Here is a 21,145-nt window from a genome sequence, read left to right on the forward strand (position 1 = left end):
TCCTTCCTTCCTTCCTTCCTTCCTTCCTTCCTTCCTTCCTTCCTTCCCTTCTTTTTTAAAGGGTTGAGTACCCCTGTGGCCCAGGCTGACCCAGAACACTTGATTGTCCTGCTTCTGACCCCTACCCTCAATCCCTGCAGTGTTGGGATTACAGGTATGTCTTATCACACCTGGCTGTGATCAGAGTCTTTTGAAGGCTCATGAGCTCCAGCGGCAAAGTAGATATCCACGTAGCACACGGCAGAGCGGAAGCAGGCGGGATCATTGCTATTCATACTAGAACCTTTTCTTCTGTGAAATTCCAAACCTATACAAAGTAGGCCAGCTAGCACAAGAGATTGGCTAGCCACAACATTACAAGAGGCATGGGAGAATTCCCATGCTTGGCTTGGGATGCTTTCTGGGGGATGCTTGGCTTGTTTTCAGGTTCTTGAGTGAGATGGCTGAGAGGAAGGTGTACAGAGAGAATATAGGCTCTAGAGCCATCCCACAGCCGTTGACCAGAGATGGGGTCAGTCCTTTTGACTCACCCTCCTCCAGCAGCCCAGCTCTCAGGCAGAGCTCCTGCTCAGGATAGAAGGTTGCTCTAGGAAGTGCTTCAGATGGCCTGGACATGCTAAAACAGATCTGGCCTGGTCAGCCATAGCCCTGGGGCCTCATGCAGGTACTATGAGTGTGGGGGTGGGCCAGGGGTGGAGCACAGACCCTAGTGAGCCCCCACCTCTCTCAAGAAACAGAGGGTTTCAACTGTTTTCCAGCATGAAAGGACCTAATATATATATATATATATATATATATATATATGACTTGAGGACCCCTTGAAGCAGTAGGATTTAGCCATATGGCCTTTGCTTCATTTTTGTGCCAAAGACCCTTGGGGTAGCCTGGAGGTCTCATCATATGGCTGGAAAGGAACACACTTTAACAACATGACCCTGTAGGTACAAGATGGGCCCCACCTTCAGCCCCTCTGATTCACCCTGCCCTGGAGGTCCACTGTCAAATGTGACTCAGGGGGGTGGTCCAGAGATTTCGAGGGGATTGGGGATTTCAGGGAAAGAAGATTCTTTTGTTGTTGTTGTTGAATTCATTTCACAGGGGTGGGGGTGGAAAGGCTGGGCTGAAAGGATATCTAACTGATGTGTAGAAAAAGTTAGAGGGCTAAAGAGATGGAGTCCCCTCCAAAGACAGGAAGTGTTCCGGGGGGCGGGGAGGTGGGAGGGATACTGGCTCCCCAGTCAGAAGGCTCTGTACCTCACAGGGGTGGGGTACTAAAGAGTGAAGCGAGCCTGTGTTCTTTGGGTGTTTTCTGTCTGAAGGACAAGACATAAACAATGGAAACATCAGTTGAAGACTTTGGGACTATAAGTTGTAAGTCAATGACAAACTGCGTGTGGTGGGTGTCTGCAACTTTAGTACTTGAACTTGGAGGTGGGAGGATCAGGAGATTAAAGTCCTCCTTGGCTAACAACTGGAGTCTGAGGCCAGCCTGGCTCAAAACAAGACACCAGGAAACATCCGTCCATCTCATCCAGCCAAGAGACAGAGCAAAAGAAGAACAAAGTAAATATATAAAAATTATACATAATTATTTTTTTAACAACTTTTATTTATGTCTGTATGTGTACATCTGTGTGTATGTACCTTAGTACACTGGTGGAGGTCAGAGGACAACTTAGCTGTAGCCAGTTTTCCTCTGTCATGAGAAACTGGGGGAACTGAGCTCAGGTTGTGAAGCTTGAGGGGGTGGGGGGGGTAGATGCCTTTATCCACTGAACTATCTTTCCGGCTCCCAAGTATTAACTCGTGTACAGACGAGGAAACTCCAAGTTAAAGCAGCTTGTTCAAGACCCGGTATGCGTGGAGCCAAGCCACCGTGCTGCATTCATTCGTGGCTCGGGTTCAAAAGCGAAGTGAACACCACAGACGGCGTGGGTAGCTCTCGACTGCCTGTAACTGCAGTCCCAGAGGATGTGAGGCCCTCTTCCGGCCTCCTCGGGCATGGGCATGAACGTGGCACACATACAGACAAGCAGGCACACACACATACACATAAATTAAAAAAAACCCAAACGAACAAAACCCACTCAACCTGTGGGGCGGGATGGAGGTTGCGTTTGGTTTCTCTGCGTGGTGGCCTGAGTGGGGATACTGCAGCTGAAGCGCAGACTAAAGTGACTGGGGTGCAGGTGGGCTCTCGCCTGGTCAGTCCAAGGTACAATAACGCACACAGCTTATCACACTGAAGATCACCCGGCAGATCCATCTCCTGGCAGGTAGGGGCAGAGAGGTCCTGGAGCCAGGCTTCGGGGGCTTTTGTTCCTCAGCAGGGACAGAAAGTGCCACCAAGAGAAAACACTGGCAAAGTGCGCACGCACGTGTGCCTCGTTGGGTGTACCTTCCGCACGTGTGTGGTCTCGGTCCTTGGCGTGTGGCCCCATCGTGGCTTCCTTCCTCCCCCTCTCCACCGGCTCCCCTGAGGCAGTTGTTGCATGGCTTCCCGTTTACCTGGGAGCCTTCTCTGACCCCTCACCTTCAGCTGATGATTTTTTGCCTCAGACTCGTTCGTGAGAACGGAAGCCCTGAAGCAGGAACGTCCCTGTCACCCGTGTTCTCCTCGTGACAGGAGCCCCACCCCCACCCCCCTTCCAGGAGCATTTCTCCTGTGCACCCAGCTGGTAATACTGTTCCCCACATCACGTTTCTGTGATCTGGTCTGACGATCTCGGGGGTAGCTGTGTGTATTTGTTCACCTCTGCTTGCCTTCCCCATCTGGAATTAAGGTTTGTGGCTCTATAGACTTGGGTTCTCGTGGGCATCTGTAGCCTGCACGGTCCCTAGTGCAACAGCGAACGCTGTAATTCCCGTGGGGCCAGGACCCACAATCCCATCTCATCCTGACGAGCGCACTGCCTGACACTTACAACATCCACCAAACTTATATCCGAAAAGCTTCTCCTCCTCCTCAGGCCCCACTGGCACCTAAACAAAGCCTTAGGGGCATCTTTGGCTCCCCCCCCCATGCTTAGTCCTGAGCCTTTTGTGTGTGTTGTTGGGGAGGGGTTATGGCTGGTCCTGGGGATTAATCACAGGGCTTTACTCAAGGCAAGCGCTTAACCACCTAGCTGCGTCCCTAGTCCACTTAGTTTTATCTTGAGACTGGTCTCACTATTAGTCTAGACCATGCTTGAAGTTGCCCTATAGTCCTGGCAGGCCTTGAACTTGGGATTCCCCTGTCTAAGCCTTCTGAGTAGTTGGAGTTATAAGTTGAACTGCCATGCCTGGCTCCAAGTCCTGTTGACTTACCTTAGTCACCTCTGGATTCTGTCCCCTACTCTGATCGCCTGTCATTGAGGCCACAATCTAGCACATGGGACCACTGGCCAGAGCTACTTAATTTATCCCATTAGGCCATTCTTTTCACAGAAAACACTGTGCACAGAGCAGTCCCATTATATCATCAGTGGCTCTACTGATTATAGGTTATACCTGACCATCCATCCATCCATCCATCCATCCATCCATCCTTCCATCCTTCCATCCTTCCATCATCCAGCCACCATTTGCTGAGTGGTGGCCCCGTGTGGCCCTGTGGGAGGGGCTTGGGTAACGGTAGCCAAAAGTACGATCTTTGCTTTCCTATCAATTTTTAATCCCATAGAAAGGGACAGAAATAAACAACCCGAGTCTCAGAAGCATTATGGGTACTTCCTGTTCATTTACCATCAATTATTTATCGACTTCCCACTATGTGCCAAGCACCCTCGGTGCTGGGATATAGCAGCTAGCAAAACACAGTTCCTGCCAGAAGGCTCGCGCGTTCTCGCATGTGGGAGCCCAGCCGTGGCTGAGTATACAGCAGAGAGGCCGAGCACGGGCATGAAGCAAGGTCGGGGGCACATGTGTGTGGGTTTGCTCCTATGTAGAGGGTGCTCTTAGATGCTTCCTATGAAGGGGTTTTGCGGGCTGAGACTTGCAGATACTGGGGGAGTGGCATTTCCAGCTGAGAGAGCTGTTTTGGCTACCTTGTGTTGAGTAGGGAGCGCACCCGTTAGGGAGCAAAGGGAGAAGGGAGTGGGTGGCGCTTCCCCAGCCCTGCACAGAACTTTGTGACCCAGCCTCCCCCTGTGCCCTCCTCCCGGACTCTGAGGCTGACTTCCCACCTGCAGGCCTTCGCTCCTGAGAACGCTCCAGCATGTCCGCCCTTGCTGCCAACCTCTCCCTCAAGAACCCCTCCAGTCTCTGCTCACCTCCAAGGCCTTCCAAAGGCAGAACCAGCTACATCTGGACAGGTGAAGGCTAGCTCCTGCTCTGGGCATGCGCACTCAGCAGGATGGCTTCCGGCGCAGTACCACCTGTGGGAGCCCCTTGAGTCTTACTGGATGAGTCTCAGCTCTTTCCCTCTTGCTCCATTGGCCACACAGTAGGTGGCTCAGTGAACATTGAAAGCAAGCGCTTTTGGAAAACAGCTTGTTTGTTAGTAGACCGCACTAATAGATATGCAGGCGGATGGATGCCCAGGCTCGTTTCCACACATCAGTTGCTTTTTTTTCTTTTTTTTAAAGAGTCTTAAAGTTCGAAAGCGAGCCACAGCGTCATGAAATTAATTTGTCACTGGTGCCAGCCTCAGCTGACTCACGCCTGAGAAGGAGTTTCTGAAAGTGTGTTTCTCATCTATGTGCCAATTTCTCTTTCCTTGTCGGCAACCTTCTCTTCTTCTCCAGCCTGTGGGTAGCAATCACCTCCTACTGTCTCCACTGAGCAGGTGATTTCCATGGCTGGGACCAGGAGAGGGGAACACACACAGAGACATACAAGCATACATTCCTACAGATGCACACACACAGACATGCACATACATAGAAATATACTCACACACGAGCAATAGACACACATGTGCAATATACACATGCACAGACACATACACAGAGAAACATGTACATAGAAACACAGACACGCTCAGCAATAGACACACAGAAACACACATGACACATGCCCATAGAGAAACACACAGACAGAACCACAGACACACAAGCACAATGAACCGAATCATGTACCCTTACATCTTGAAAGGGGTTAAAACACTTCCCCTTCTCGAGGCTGCGGTGATGGCCCAGCAGCTGAGAACATGGGCTGCTCTTGCAGAGGACCTGGGCTTGATTCCCAGGGCATCCAATGTCTTCTCCTGACCTACTCAGGCACAAAGCACACAGATGGTGCACATACATAATACTGGCAAAACACTCATACACAGAAGAGAGCACTGAAATTAAAAGTACCTTGGCTGAGCTGGGTGTGGTGGTGCTCGCCTGTGATCCCAGCACTCGGGAGGCAGAGGCAGGCGGATCTCTGTGTGTTTGAGGTCAGCCTGTTCTACAAAGCAAGTTCAGGACAGGCTACACAGAGAAACCCTGTCTCCAAAAACCAAAACAACAACAAACAAAGAAACAACACCCGAAATAACAAACAAACATACAAACAAAAACCCTTGCTGTGTCGGGTACTATTTCGAGAAGTTCTTATTAATTTAACATACGTTGAGGCCCTTTCTAGGGCTGGACCTACAGCAGCGAATGCCACCTTGGAGCTTATGTTTCAGTGCTGGTCCAGGGGAGATTCTCAGTAAATTAGAGAACTGGCAGGAGGCTAACTAGAGCGGGGATTCAGGACAGGGGGTGCTGAGGATAAAGATTTAAAACAAAGTGACCAGCGAGGCCCTGCCTGAACCTGTCCTTTCCGGATCATCTGAGGGGGGAGGATTCAGGCTGGTGGATCATAATGGGGTCCTGAGGTGGAAGTGCAGCTGCTGTTCCATAGAACAGCAAGTCCATGGGAGGGGCTGGTTGGGGGGGGGGGGGGGGCGCAACTGTAGGGGGGGGGGGGGGGCGGGGGGGGGGGCCGGGGTGAGGCGGGGGGGGGAGGGGGGGGGGGGGGGGGGTGGCTGGGCTTTTACGTCTTGTCAGAGGATAGGACTTGTGAAGGAATTGGAGAGTGACAGAGAGACATCGCCGGTGACCTCACAGCACTGGACCTGAGCAGGTGGGGGATGAGCTGGTGAGGACTGTGGGTGGGCTCCAGCAGCTGTGGGTGGTCACTGGTGGCTGTGGGTGGGCTCTGGAGGCTGTGGGGGGGCTCTGGATGCTGTGGGGGGCTCTGGAGGCTGTGGGGGGGCTCTGGAGGCTGTGGGTGGGCTCTGGAGGCTGTGGGTGGGCTCTGGAGGCTGTGGGGGGCTCTGGAGGCTGTGGGTGGGCTGTGTGCTTAAAGCCTGAGGTTTGAGAGGTACAGGGTTTCACTTCAGGTGATATCTAGTGGGCAGGGGTGTTGCTGGACCTATCTTTGTTGAATTTCCACTTGGGGAGTTTAGAACACTGATACCGTGGGTCTCATTGGGGCCTTGTGCAAATGAATTGCTCTAAAGGCACAGCGAACTAGTTGGGCAATGAGCTGTAATTAGTATTTTATGCCTTAAGGCATTTTTAGAGTCAGCCTGAAAACTGTACACCAGCATCAATGATGTATGCCAGTCAGCTATGTGCCCAGTGTATATGCACATCATGCCCCGTGCTGGAGGGATAGCTCAGTAGTCCTCCAGCTGCTGGACTGAAACGGAGCATGCTCAGATCTGAGACGTGCCGAGAGCATGTCTTCTCACTAGATTGATGCTAAATTAATGGTCACTATAGTACAGACTCTGAATATGATGAAATTGGTTAAAAACTTCAAAATCTTTACTTATAACATTCGATTTCCATTATTGTGACAAATTAGATGATTTGAAAATGGTTGTGGTTTTTCCAAGGTAATTTTTCCCCCCTTCTTCATTGAGAAATATGTGCCAAGTGCAGCTGTTAATGGTATGTACCAAGCAGCTTCCCATGGCCAAGCAGGCTCATAGGAGGTGGCTGTAATATTATCAAGATCAAATAAGTTTTCCCTCATAGGAAAATGCTAAAAATCATGTACATGTATTCAAATTTACTTAGTTTGTCTTCAGAAGTGCTTGAATTAGTGTTGAGTACATACTCTAAGCAAATGAATTAAATAAGCCAATTATTGATTCCAGTGAACACAAGTTATCCAGAGGAGAAAATGTAATCACACAATACTATTTATCTCAGCTCTGAACATAGTTTATATAACCACAGCCGTAGAAACAGTAACCAGCGAGGAAATAAACATCTATTTAAAAATATATACACACCACAGAGAGGAAGAGAGGGGGTGGCTGTGTGGGAGAGATGACAGACAGGTGAATGGATTGATGGACAGACAGACAGACAGACAGACACAAAATTGTAGGCAGACAGCTGGAAAGCCTAGGGAAATGAGGGAAAGCCTAGAGAGAAGGGAAATGTATGTGAGTGGTAGAGCCAGGCAAACCCATTTTTCCCTGCTGGAAAGGCAACAATTGGAAAGTCAAGACCTGGCAGCTAAAAACAGGCTACACAGAGAGGTATGCAAATAACACAAATAACAAATAACACAGGAACTGGTTAAAAACACTGAGCTGTGGCAGATCACGATCTCATTCACGGAGGCTTGTAACAGTGACCAGAAAATGGTCGTGAAGAGAACATGCAGGCAAATGAACAAAGGTAGGTGAAAAGGAATGACAGCAAAGGCTGTTAAAACCCTAACTGAGAGGGCCACAAGGCAGGAGTGGGGGGGGGGGGCGAAGAGGCCTAAGAGTGCCATCCCCTGTCACCTTTCCCCTGTGTTTGGCTCCTGTTGTTTCTGTCCCCATGCCCTTTAGTGTGGGGGAGCTGGGTTGGGATGAGAAGCTGGCGGCGTGTTTGCTCTTGGCATCAGATGATGTCTTTGAGGTTGAAATTTGTTAGTCTGGACGACGTCTCAAAGGACTCAGGGTTGTTTTGGAGGGTGCCCGTCCTCCCGTCTCCGAGTCTCGGAGGACTGTGAAGGTGACATTTCAGCAAGCCCTTCTGGAGCATCTCTGTTGGCTCTGGGTGCTCCCTAAGCGGAGCACGCCGCCGCCTCACCTGTCAGAGGGGTGTCTCTGAAGCAGAGAGTCTGGCAGTAGCTGAGCGAATACACGAACGAAACCATACTGCTCAGGCCATACCCTCTTTTCCCTGGGCAAGGGTATGGTCAAATGGGAACAACCAGGCACCAAACTGTATAAAAGATAGAAAGTGTGATTCGGTGGGGTTTGAGGGGGATAGTGTGGGGTTTGAGGGGGATAGTGTGGGTGTGGGACGAAGCTACAGAGAACTGTGACAGCCAAATTGAAGTGAGGACCAAGACCAAGGACTTTGAAGAGCTGGGTTAGACAGGCTGCTAGGAGGGTGCTCAGCTCAGCTTCGGGGAAACACTCTCTCCCAGCTGGGGTGTCTTGAAAGGTGTGCCTTTTTCCTTTCCTTTTTTTAACCACTTAGTATGGAAAATTCAAATATATGTTGGATAGTGAACCCTCACATGCCTGTTATCTAGCTCTAGCCTTTAGCAATTCATAGCCAGTTTAATGTCATCAGAAGCCTACTTCCCACACTGGGGATTACTTAAAGTAAATTTAAAATATTTTAATTATCATAAACTTATTATACGTGATAATGGGTTTCATGATTTTTTTTACATTTATTTCATGTGTGTACACATGGTGCTTATGTTGAGGCTAGAGGGTAACTTTCAGAAGTTGATTCTCTCCTCTTACTCTGTGAGGACAAGGCATTGAAGTCAGGCTATCAGGCTTGGTGGCAAAGTGCCTTTACCCACTGAGCCATCTTGCTACCCTGTGATTGGCTCTTGGGACGTGTTGACCTAGCTGGAGGAAGCAGATCACTGGGGTCTTGTCCAGGCTCTGTTTTATTTTGTTTTGTTTTGTTGTGTCTTTAAGACAGTATTTCTCTGTGTACCAGCCCTGGCTTTCCTGGAACTCACTCGAACTCACAGAGATCTGCCTGCCTCTGCCTCCCAAGTGCTGGGATTAAAGGCGTGTGCCACCATGCCCAGCTCAGGCTCCTTCTTTTATGCCCCCTTTCTTTGTTTCCTGGCTCCGGTGCTGTAAGCTGCCCTATTCCGCCACAGCTTCCTTTCCATCGTGTAGAGACACCTGAAACTGTGACATGGAAATATTTGTCTTTTTAAATATATATTGTGAGTATATACAATGTGTGTGTGTGTGTGTGTGTGTGTGTGTGTGTGTGTGTGTCCATACTGCCACCTCTGGGTTGATGGTCCTGGGGTATATAAGCAAGCAGGCTGATCAAGCCATGAAGAGCAAGCAGTACCCCTCCATGGCCTCTGCATCAGCTCCTGCCTCGAGGTTCCTGCCTTGAGTTCACGCCCTAACTTCTTTCATTATAGACTACAACTGTAGACTGAAATATACTCCAGGAGTTATATTTGGTCGTGGTGTTTTTGGCAGTAATAGAAGGCAAACTAGTGGTATATTAATTAGCTAATTTGGTGTGTGTGTGTGTATGCCACAGTGTTCATGTGGAGGTCAGAGGACATCCCTGTGGCATTGGTCCTCTCCTTCCTTTTACGTGGGTCCTGGGCATTGAACTCATATTACCAAGCTTGTGTCTCAAGCACCTTTACCTACTGAGTACACCTTGCTGACACTTCTTGTTGTCTGACATGGTCTCAGGTAGCCCAGGCTGGACCCAAACACACTGTGTAGCTGAGGATGATCTTGAACTTCTGAACTTTGTGCCTCTTAAGTGCTGGGGTTATAGAAGCATACCGCTGTGTCTGGCTTAAATCTCTTCTTCTTTACGTAGGGAGGAAGTCAAGTGATTTGGTCACTGTGGCATAAAAGCCTGACTCTCCTCCCGGAGCCTCCTAGGTGTAGGTCCACATAGAACGACTAGAAGATGAACATAGTGCTGCCAGAAATACTTCTTATGTTCAGAAGGAATCTCTGAGTAGTCCTGGAGAGCCAGAAGTGAATCCAAAACTCTCTGCCTTTGTATAAGCCCAGTGGACTGTCACCTCTTGGAGCGAAGGATGGTGTCTTGGCTATATGCGTCCCCGCCCTTACACTCAGTCACAGAGCTGGTACCAAGCCAGGTGCCTAGTCTGTAGCTGTGGTTTGAACTCAACTAGCCATTAAGAGGCAGTTCATTCACCCTATGGAAGAGCATAGTTCAGGAGTTAGAATCACCTGGGAGTCCTTAGCTGGGCAGGGCCCGTGTGGGGCTACAGCCGGAAGTCTCCAGCAGACCTGGGTTCGGTTCCATCTTGACTTCTGCCTTCTGCCACCTTGCAGCTGTGTGACTTCTCTCCCCGACGAAGCTTGTCACCCTCAAAGTCCTGAGGAGTGAATATGACACTGCACACAGAGCTCACTGCCCAACTCCTTAGCTGTGTGCCAGCACGTGCCTGGCAAGCCTGAGGACTTGAGTTCGAGCCCCCAAACCTGCCATGGGGCGTGCTTGTGATCCCAGTGGTAGGGAGGTGGAGGTGGGTGGATCTTGCTGATGGATGGCCAGCCAGCCTTGCCTTCTCAGTGAGCTCCAGGCTAATAAGAAACCCCCATCTCAAACAACCACATACATACACACAAACCAGGGTGTGGGCAGCTGAGGAGTGACACCGGAAGCAGTTCCCTAATCTCCATACACATGCACACCCACCCACAAATGGGTGTTCACAAAGGTCGCTGTCATTGGTCGACACAGTGGCAGGGATGGCCCACAGAAACTTTCAGAGTCTGCTGCCCCTCCCCCCACCCCAGGCATGGGCCCCCAGCAGCGGAGAGCAGTACATTATATGACCTTGGCTTTTGTTTTATTTCTTGCTCCCGGGAAAGCCAAGATTGTTTTACGTGAGAATCCGTTTCCTGCATTGCATCAGGCTCTGGTTGGCCATTTACATGTGGTGGCCAAAGGTTCCTACGTTTCTCTCTCTATATGTGGTGTGGAGCTACTGCCTAACAATAGCTTAGCAAACAGTTATTCTAAGCTCTTCAAACAGAAGCCCTGGCCAAAGGGCTCTGGTGCAAGACAGCGGGCCTTCCCTGTTACCCTGCTCTGTGGCTGATTCAGCAGCTTTTCCAGGGCCCTCCTCCAGGCCCTGGGTCTGTCAGGTCACTAATGGAATCTGCTGGAAGTGAATTAACTCCTGAAAAAAAGGGCTAACGAATCACTTCAGCTGTTGGTGTCTGCCCCAGGACGGGCCGGTTGGTTGCACGTCCATTCGTGTGTCTTCTCCCCACTTGGCATCCCCTCTCCCGGGAGCCCTGGTTGCGGAGGGGCAGAGGCTGCCGTGAAGTGGCAGAGCTATGACCTGCAAGGTGAGGAGGCTTCGAATCCCACCGCCGCTTCCTGTGCAGAGAGCCCGGCGCTGGCCTCCATGCCTTGTTTGCACTGCTGGGTTTAGCGAGCCTTAGTCCTTTTTTAAATTGTCATTTTTGTTTTTCAACTGGACACAGGCTAGAGTTATCTGGGATGGGAGCCTCAACTAAGAAAACGCTTCTTCCGGACTGCCTGTGGGAAAGCCTGTGGGAGCGTTTTTCCTGATTAATGATTGATGGGGGAGGGGACCCAGCCCACTGAAGGTGGTGCCATCCTTGGACAGGTGGTCTGGGTGTTAAAAGCAGGCTGGGCAAGCCGTGGGGAGCAAGCCAGTAAGCGGCGTCCCTCCCCGGCTCCTGCTTTAGAATAAGTCCTGCCCCCAGGTTCCTGCCCTGACTTCCCCTAGCGATGAGATGAAATAAGCCCTTTCTCCCCCAAGCTGTTTTTGATTATGGTGTTTTATCACCATAGAAACACTAAGACAGTGCCTTGTGCCAAGTCAGAGCTGAGAAGAGGGGGCAGTAGATGGCTCTGTTCTTAAGCCTGGGTGTGGGTTTGTCTTTTTCCCTTTCCAGAGGACCATCACCTGCAAGCTGGGATCCCTGCTCCTCCGGGTCTGTCTACACCCCCGAATTCATAGAAGGTAGTTTCTCTCCCTAGACCAGGGCAGGGCTTGGGGGTCTTCCCCAAGTAGGCTGGGAAACAGACTTTTGTAAGTGCTAGACCCTTACCTCCAGCTTTCCCTGTCTTTCTTCCCCACAGAGTAAATTTCTCGCTGGGGTAGGGATAGGCATCTTCCAGGACTGGTCAGAGAGGGGTAGATGTCCTACTTTGGAGAAGAAGGTCTAGGGCAGTGGTTCTGTGGGTCACTACGCACTTGGAGGGGGGGTTGTCCAATAACCCTGCCACAGGGGTCGCCTACCTGATGTCCTGCATCTCAGCTATTTATTTACATTACGATCCGTGACAGTCACAAATTGACAGTTATGAAGTAGCAGCAAAATAATGCTATGGTTGGAGGTCACCACAAATGTGAGGAACTGTATTAAAGGGCTGAAGGAGTAGGAAGATTGAGAACCACTGATCTAGGGGAAAGATTCAGTGGGACTAGAGGTTCCCTGGTTCCCTGGGAAGAAGGGATCTTCATCAGTGGAATGAGGTTATGTGTGGCTGCCATTGAGTCTGGGTAGAGGAAACCATAGGCTGCTCTTGCTGGAAAGCCACTGGACAGGATAGGCTGTAGAAAGGTCTGAAGATTGGACGAGGCGAAGAATAAAGTGACCCTCCCAAATGCTTGTTTCCTTACAACCCACATAGCTTTTTGGCAGCAGTGTTCTAGTTAGACTTTAGAATCTAGGTTCCTGATTACCTAAGGACAAGGATTATGATGTGCATCTTTTATTGATGCCCGTGCCTGGACTCATTAAAAGACTCCTGAGGTGTGAGGTCTCTAGCTAACAGCACCTGATGCTGTCCTTTCTTCTGTCCCAGTGACTCAGAGTTAGTCATGGACCAGAGCCCCTTTTTATGTGCTAGTCAATAAAACATTTTGTTCCCACCCGCACTCCCCACCTGGCCTTGGCCACTGGGTTTCCGAGGTTGGCTTAGTCGCAAATTTCTCTATTAGGCTCGGCTGCAAGCTGTCTGCGGTAGTGTGCACCATAACCACAGAGTTAGGGAGGTAGGGTATCCTCAGGGGCACGGCAAGTCTGAGGACTTGGGGTGCATTAAACCTGTGGCCTCTGTCCAAAGAATACAGGAGTCCAAGAATAAGAGCCTCAGCTGGGTAGCGTAGGCAGAGTCCCCAGTGAGCACCAAGGAGGCTGGAGTTCTGTGTCCTCACCCTGGACGGGAGCCTCTCACAGTCCGCCAGAGTCCCCACATCCCCCCAGCCACGTGTCTCAGCGCACTCAATGGCTCACTGATGCACTGTGAGCCACCCTGCCTTGCCATGTCACCACAGCAGGCCTCAGTTCTTTGCCTGTAAAATGGGCCTGATAAAAATGGCCAACTATTTCCCCAGGGGTAGAGATGTGCTAGTAGGTAGGGAATGGCATTGAAAGAAGCTGGGGAGTGGGTTAGTTCCTGATTCCCACCTCCATTTTTCCCGTTTTTTGAATATGTCCTGGCAAGTAAGCAAAAGCCATATGGGCTTTCAACAGTGTTCATCCCACAGGTAGAGAGGGGACTGTTGATAGAGCGTCATGGTTTACTAACCAGGAGGAGTGGCACTGTGTAAAACAGGGCTTGAGCTGGTAGAAGCTGAGCCCCAGGCCTCCCAGGCTGCTCTCTCCCACCCCTCCCGCCTGTTACGTTTTCATATTCCATATCAAAGTCTCAATCGCTCTTTCAAGTCCTGTGTAGTCTGGGCTCTGATCATCCGGGGACACTGCACAGTTCTTATTAATATTAAAGGTGAGGGTTTTCTCAGCTACTTCCCTTCATTTCTAAATCAGTCTTGGAAAGGAGAGGGCAGAAGTGGAATGGGAAGGACGCCTCTGTCCTGAAAGGAACGCGTTCTGGCTTGTCGCACAGATTTGGGCCGCCCCTGGTGACCTCAAGGATGGTGACATCAAATGGGAACCGTAACTGATTAGCTTCCGGACTCCTGTGACAATTAGGAGGCTTTGACTTGAGGGTCAGACTGAGACTGGCCTCCCATTGCCCAGTACCAGGAGTGTAAGGAGCCCGGATGTGCCCTCGCTGTTAAGGTTCCCAGTCAAAGATACGCTGTCAGTATCCAGCTCCGTGGTTCTCAACCTGTGGGTGGAGACCCCTTTTCGGGGTTGTTGAATGACTCTTTCACAGGAGTCACCTAAGACCATCAGAAAACAGAGATTTTTTTTTTTTTTTACATTCCTTTTCGTAACAGTAGCAACATTACCTTTATGAAGGAGCAACGGAAATAATTTTATGGTTGGCAGTCACCACAACATGAGGAACTATATCAAAAGGCTGCAGTATGAGGAAGGTTGAGAGCAACTGATCTAGCTGCATTCATGAGAAAAAAGTGTACGTAAGTGCCGTGGCTGATGTGACCAATTGGGTTTTCCAATCAGCCACGTTTACTTCAGCTTTATTTTATTTTGTTTCTTGGCTTTTTGAGACAGGGTTTCTCTGTGTAACAAACAGCCCTGGCTGTCCTGGAACTCACTTTGTAGACCAAGCTGGCCTCAGACCCACAGAGATCCGCCTGCTTCTGCTTCCCTGATGCTGGGATTAAAGGCATACGCTACCTTGGCCGGCTCACTTCAGCTTTACTTTACTTCAGTTCTCAAGGCCCTTACACCAGTGAGGGCCTTGAGAGGCGAGCCATTTTCCAAGCTTCCAATCTAAATTTCTGTAAGTAAACACTTCCCGTGGCCAAAGGGGTCTGTACGGTTTGAAGGGCTCACTTTTTAAGAGAAGAAAAAATGGCTCTAATAATTAAAGGGACATCTTTCTGTGGGATGTTTTTTTTTTTTTTTTTTTGAGGGATAGTGTGTTTGCGTTGTTTGGGGAGTGGGATCTCTAGAGCCAGGTCCACCTTGTGATGGCATGACTTCTCAGCTGGGTTCTCAGATAATCCTTAAGGAGGTCTGATCATCGCCAGGCTCTGAGGCCCACGCCTGTAACCCCAGCACTTGGGGAGGCAGAGGCAGTCGGATCTCTGTGAATTGGAGACCAGCCTGGTCTACAAAGCAAGCCCAGGATAGCCAAGATTACATAGAGAAACCCTGTCTCGGAACGCTCCCCCCCCCACACACACAAAAAAAAAAAAAAAAAAAAAAAAAAAGGGTGAGCGTGTTTCTGGTCTTTGAGGTATGTATTAGGTCTGTGTGGCTGACTCTAGCATACTGCCAAATGCAGCTTCGGCCTTCTCTTCTATCCCGTGGGCACCTCAGTGTGTATGTTCCAGGGGAAGCCACCTAGGTGTCAGCTGGATTGTGGTGAAAGGTTGCAGTATTTTGGGGGTGGTGTGGGGTAGGGCCTTATATCCCAGGATGGTCTCAAACTTGCTGTGTAGGTGAGGATGGCCTTGATTCTCCTGCCTCAGCCTTCCGAGTGCTGGGATGGCAGATGTGTGTTGTACTGTGCCTGTCTCAAGAGTTTTCAATTCATGCGGGTAGCAAGAGGTTTTCCAAATCTACTCTTGCACTTTGCAGAGAATAGTGGCCCACGCCTTTAATCCCAGGGCTGAGGGGGCGGAGGCAGGTGGATCTCTTATGAGTTTGAGGCCAGCGTGGTCAACAGAGAGAGATTTCCAGGACAGCCAGCGTTACACAGAACAAAACAAGACAAATGAATGAAAATTAAAAAAAAAAAATAGGGACACATGGCATCCGGCACACTTTGGGAGAAATAAATGATGCTAGAGTATGTTTCTCATTTTGTGACGTCCAACACTTAAAAAGTAGTACATAATTTAAAGTGATCCATACGAGAAAGGGGACAAAGCAAGGTAGTGGGGAGGGCTCCCAGGGTGGAGACATAGCATACCGCTCTTGCATAGGACCTTTGCTCAGTCTCCCAGCATCTGTGAGGGGTGGCTCAGAACCACCAGTAACTCCAGCTCCAGGGGGGAATCCGACCTCCTTCCGGCTTAAGCAGACATTTACACACACGCTCCCTACTCCCACGCATATATAGTTCAAAAAAATAAAATCAAATCTTAAGAGAGACTTCCTCACCTGCCCATTCTGCTCTCCATAGTTGTCCACAGTTATTCATGTAGCCTTCGTGTATTTTCTACGCCTCCGTGAACGTGCATGTGTGTGTGTACATTTGCAGGATAGCTAAAAAGTGAGCTTTTTCTAAAGCAGTTTCCTTTACTTCTTGGATGATTGGTGAAAGGAGAGAGATCCTGCTCTGATCCTTTAGTGGATCCCTTCCAACAAACACTTCAACCCCCAGTAAGTCTGTCCTGCACGGGCTCTGTTTAAGAAAGCCAACAGACAGTAAAAGGTTTGTGGAAAGGCAAGTTACTCCAAGTGTTGAGTACAGCCTGGGCTGTAAGCATTCACCGCACACACATCAGCAAGGAGGGCAGTAACACCATCCGCGCAAGCCGAGAAGGGGCTGTTTTAATGGAGTTTGACCAGGGGCGTGCCGGTTTTCCAGGAATCTCAGAGTAAAATCGTAAAGGTTGGATAGACATGTAACGTGAGAATGGGTGACATTTATGGCCGACTTGGTGACAGGCCGTGATCCTTATGGGTATGATAACCTGGATCCGTTTCTTCAAGATGAAAAGAGCAGTCATGCAGGGTGCTGCCTCAGCTCACACACAAATCCACCCTGCCTCGTTTTAGGAAAGGGGTGGTGTAGAGGCAGAGTGAGCTCAGTGTGGCAAACAGGACCCAGATTTTGAACTGCGCCCACGTGTTTTCTGTAGATGGGTTTTGAAGAACCATGCGGTTCTTGAAACTTTTTCTTTATTTTTTATTTTTCTGGTTTCTGGTATAGGGGTTGTGCCCAGGATATTATTTCGCTTTGTGACATCCTAGGCGACAGAGCACCAGGAAGCCTTGAGAGACAGCCATCCCCTCCTTCATTCTGTTTCTGTGGGTTCATTCTTTTTCCGCAACTTGAGTCTCTCTAGAGAATCAGGTCTGGGGCCCAGAGCTTGAAGCTCCTTTTGTCCCCTCCTCTGTCTTCCCTCCGACTACCTGACTTAGCTTGCTGGGCTCCGAAAGGGATAATGTTTGCCTTGAAAGCATCTTTTGAGGATTAATTGATGTCTGCGCTATGCTTTGAAGAGAGAGAACCTGTCAAGTCCCTAGGCTGTCCTCAAAGCTTACCCGTCCCTGTTCTGGCTGGTGCCAGGTCTGGCCAACAGAGCTGCTGAATGAGCTGGCCTGTCACGGCCACCTTCCTGAGAACCTCATTTTCTCATTACCCATGGTATAAGGGTGACTGCCCAAGCAGGGAGGACGAAATCCTCAGGTGGGCGTTTATACCTCATCTTGGTCTATTTTTTTTTTTTTTTCTTTTAAACCGGAGAAAGAATATTAGCATCAAAATGTTCATCCCCAGGGAAGTTAGTTTATGGCTATCTGTGACATTTTCTCATTTGGAAATTGTTCTCTTCTCTCTCTTTTTAAAAAGCTTTATAAGTGTCAGGGGCAAGAGTAGCTATACTCTGCCACCTCTTAAGCAACCCCTCTGCCAGGCTATTGGTATGTTAATTTCCTGTGATTCAGGGAGGAAAGGATGACACCTGTTTCAAGATAAGTGTTTCCATCTCAACGAATTCTTTGTGAACTGAAGAAAAGGAACTGGCGAGCTACTTAACTGGGAAGATCCAGATAATACAGTGTGAGTTAAGAAATGGAGGGTTTGGCCTCGCACAGTGGCCTTCAATTGCAATCCCAGTACTTGGGAGGTGGAGGGATGAGGAATGAATTCAAGGTCACCCTTGCCTACCTAGCTGGGTTGGGGATTAGTCAAAAAAGCAAAACAACAACAAAAGGTCAATTTTGGACCAACCATAATTAAAATAAATCAATGATAGTCTCAATGGTATTGTCACTGTAGAAGTCAGGACTGCAGGTCCATGCCACCTAAACATGTTGGAGTCCTCTTCCAAGGCTTTAGAGGGGTTAGAAGACCCCAGTGTGGAGCTCTTCCTTCCAATGGGTGGACAGAGAGCAGCCTTCACTTCCTGGTGTTTGGACTGTCTGGCGTCCTCTGAGAGTCTCTCCAGCACTTCAGGGCTTGATATTCAGCCCAGGTCTTTATTAATAGGGACCATTGTTCTCTGGTGTGATGCTCCTGGCTGCTGGAGACATCTGAAGACCTGACAATCAGGATCTTCATTCCAGCAAGGCTACCTGCTGCTTAGATAGGCCAGTGAGATACCTGGCAATCTGGTTCACCCACCTGGGCAAATTTTGTTACCGGTCTGTAAGTTGATGAGAAGGAGTGTTTATCTAGAAGTACATGTGTGACTATGCTTGGGCGAGTAGGAGCTTGACAGGCACAAGGATTCAGGCTGAGAAGGGATTAGCTTTCTAGAAAGGTCACCCTTAGCAGGTTGAGAGTACATAAGCTGAACAGCAGATTTGAGAAAGAGTAAATCTTGGAGTGAGGTGAGGACTGTCAGATTATCACGGTACATGGTAGAAGACCTGTTACTCGAAGGAAGTACCCACTGTGTGCCCACTGCCTGCCTGCTCACAGCTTGGCCAGCTGTGCTGTGGATGGCTCAAAAGACCCATGTTTCAGCCTCAGTCCAGCATCCAGCCCCGGACAGGGACCGGGACATCAAGAGCTTGATGAATCTTGTCCAACAATAACCAGTACGGTCTTGCCCTTGAAGACACTTTTGAGAGCACGAGGACTAGTTTTTCTTCTAGTCTCCTCAGTTTGCTCATCAAAATGGAGACACCAGTGCAGGTGTTGTAGACTCAAACCCCAGCGGGTCAGGCAGGCCCTGCAGACAGAAGAAGGGATGTCCTCACGGGAGAGGTTGCAAAGCAGAGGGGACTGTGATAAACCAAACTGATAGGGTCCTGTTAGCCTGATGGGATGTCCAGATTCGAGGGCAACCTTTCCCACATGGGGAAGGGGAGCCCAGTGTTGTCAGAGCTCCAGAGCTCTCAATAGGTTTGAAATAGGAATATTGTGTACAAACTCTGACAACTCTTCCCCCCCAAACAAACAAAACAAAACAAAACAAAACAAAACAAAACAAAACAAAACAAAACAAACTATGGGTCTTGCTATGGGTCAGGCTAGTTGGAGTTTGCTTTGTAGTTCAGTCTGGCTTTGAATTTATGATCATCTTGCTTTCATCTTTAAAAATTATTATTAGAGCTGAGGGGATGGCTCAGCAGTTAAGAGCACTGGCTGCTCTTCCAGAGGACCTGGGTTCCATTCCCAGCACCCACATGGCAACTCACAACTGTCTGTAAATCTAGCTCCAAGTGATATGATACTCTCATACAGACATACTTGCAGGCAAAACACCAATGCTTATATAATAACAATAAAATCATTTAAAAGGTTGTAATTTTATATGTGTATGGATGTTTTTCCTGCATGCATGTCTGTGTACCATGTGCTCACTTGGTGCCTGTGGCAGCTAGAAGAGGGTTGGATCTTCTGAAATGGAGTTATAGACAGTTATAAGCTGCTATGGGAGTGCTGGGAATTGAACGTGGGTCCTCTGGAAGAGCATCCAGTGCTCTGCCCTGCTGAGCCATCTCATCAGCCCTTCGGCTGCTTTTTGAGTACTATCATATCTTTTTTGAGATACTATCATATCTGGCAAGAATATTTTCCCTTATGGTGCCGTGCCCAGGGATGTATGCATACTAGCAAGTCCTGCGCCGTCAGCTCACGTGCTCAGCCCTGAACAACTTCAAAGAGAACAAGCCGCTTCTTCAAAAAGCACAGTGCAGACCGCAGGAGTCTGGAGGCCGTACTGACCTATGCCCCTAGGTCTGCAAGCCCCGGATAATACTCCCCCACTGGGCCAGTCCAGGACATGCAGAGGAAAGATCTCTTATGGATAAAGAATGGCGGTGAAGACCATGATGGGTGAAAGTGGGATTCGAAACTTGGACTATACCAGGCTAGGTCAGCATGTCCGGCCCCTGCAGTCTTCAGTGGGGATTGCTGTAAGGCCAGTCGGAAATCCAGGGACAGCTGAGGGGAAAGTGTGCATGCTGTGGGGGCAGGGAGGGGGCAGAGGTCAGGGAGGCTACAGGACAGCTCTGGAAAAGAGGGCAGGAATGAGCTGGCACAGACTTGGAGGTAGGCTGTTTACGCTCTGCTCTTAGCCTGGTGGGTGTGTACTCCTGCTAGCCATGCACAGAGGAAGAGAGTCAGTCACCAGAAGACCAGAAGTAGCTCTGGGCATCCCCTGGGATGAGCACCGAGCTTGGCCCAGCCCTCCAATTTTGTCCTTGTAGTTAGGAATAGAAGCCGGCCATACACAGAGAGAAGTAGGGCAGCTAGGGGTAAAGGGGAGGGTACCTGTGGGTTCAGAGAACGTGGGTTTGGATCTTCTGTTTGTTACTAGCCTTGCCGCCGGACCAAGTTACTGACCTTTGGTGGGGCAGAATGGCTCACGCAGGGGAAATAACTGTGCCTACCTTCTAGGGTTAGTGCAAGGAATAAATGAATATGAGGAGTTTGGCTCAGAGCACACAGTGAGTGTTCAGGCTGAGCTCATTACTATGAGATAAGCAGTAACCTCAGCTAACTGTGGTCAAGCACAGAATCCATTGCCTCTGAAGAGAGCTGACAGGAGTGCAAGGTTGCTGTGTCCCTGTTCCCATTGCAAATACCTTCTTAGACACGGAACCTATAGCTTGAGCCCCTGCTTTCCAGGAGGGCAGGAGATGTTGTACTCAGCCGGATAAGCATCATATAAGGGGCTTTAGCAAACTTTTTTGGCCCTGGTTCTGTCTCTATTACATATAGGCACATTCCTCCCCCCCAATCATTTCACAAATATTTACTGAGAAACTACTATGACTCAAACCCTGAGAAATAGCTTTTGGGGATGTTGAGCACAATAAGACAAAATGTAACCACTTAATTAGTTTAGTGTGTGTGTGTAGATCAAATAACTTTTGGGAGTCAGTTCGGTGCTTTCACCATGGTTCCTTGGATGGAACTCAGGTCAGTAGGCTTGACAAGTAAGCATTTTTACCTGTTGAGCCATTTTGCCAGCCCCAGTGGATTTAGATGCTGAAGCTAGCATATAGGCTAAGCTGCTATGACAAAGAGAGCCCCAAATAGAATGGCTAAGACAGGATTTATCTGTCAAGTAAGTCCTAATGCGAGCACGTCAGACTGACAAGCAGAAGTTTTTGCTTTGCACCCTTAAGTCTCTCTCTCTCTCTCTCTCTTTCTCTCTCTCTCTCTCTCTCTCTCTCTCTCTCTCTCTCTCTCTCTCT

General features: G+C 49.3%; 1 protein-coding gene across 5 annotated transcripts in view; it reads left to right on the forward strand.

Annotated features, from left to right (window-relative positions):
• The window catches only part of Dpf3 (double PHD fingers 3), a 268,017-nt gene that overhangs the window by 23,327 nt on the left and 223,545 nt on the right, over positions 1 to 21,145 (forward strand). The window contains exons 1-2 of one of the 5 annotated variants that reach the window (XM_055592876.1): positions 11,099 to 11,254; positions 11,831 to 11,898. The exons of 3 other annotated variants lie outside the window; for them this stretch is intronic. The gene's annotated coding sequence lies outside the window, so the exon portion shown is untranslated. Of the gene's footprint in view, positions 1 to 11,098; positions 11,255 to 11,830; positions 11,899 to 21,145 lie in introns of those variants that run through there. One more of the 5 variants, XM_055592875.1, reaches the window with a different exon arrangement.

The sequence above is a fragment of the Psammomys obesus genome, unplaced genomic scaffold (assembly GCF_907164565.1).
Source record: "Psammomys obesus unplaced genomic scaffold, mPsaObe1.curated_primary_1811, whole genome shotgun sequence".
Lineage (NCBI taxonomy): Eukaryota > Metazoa > Chordata > Mammalia > Rodentia > Muridae > Psammomys > Psammomys obesus.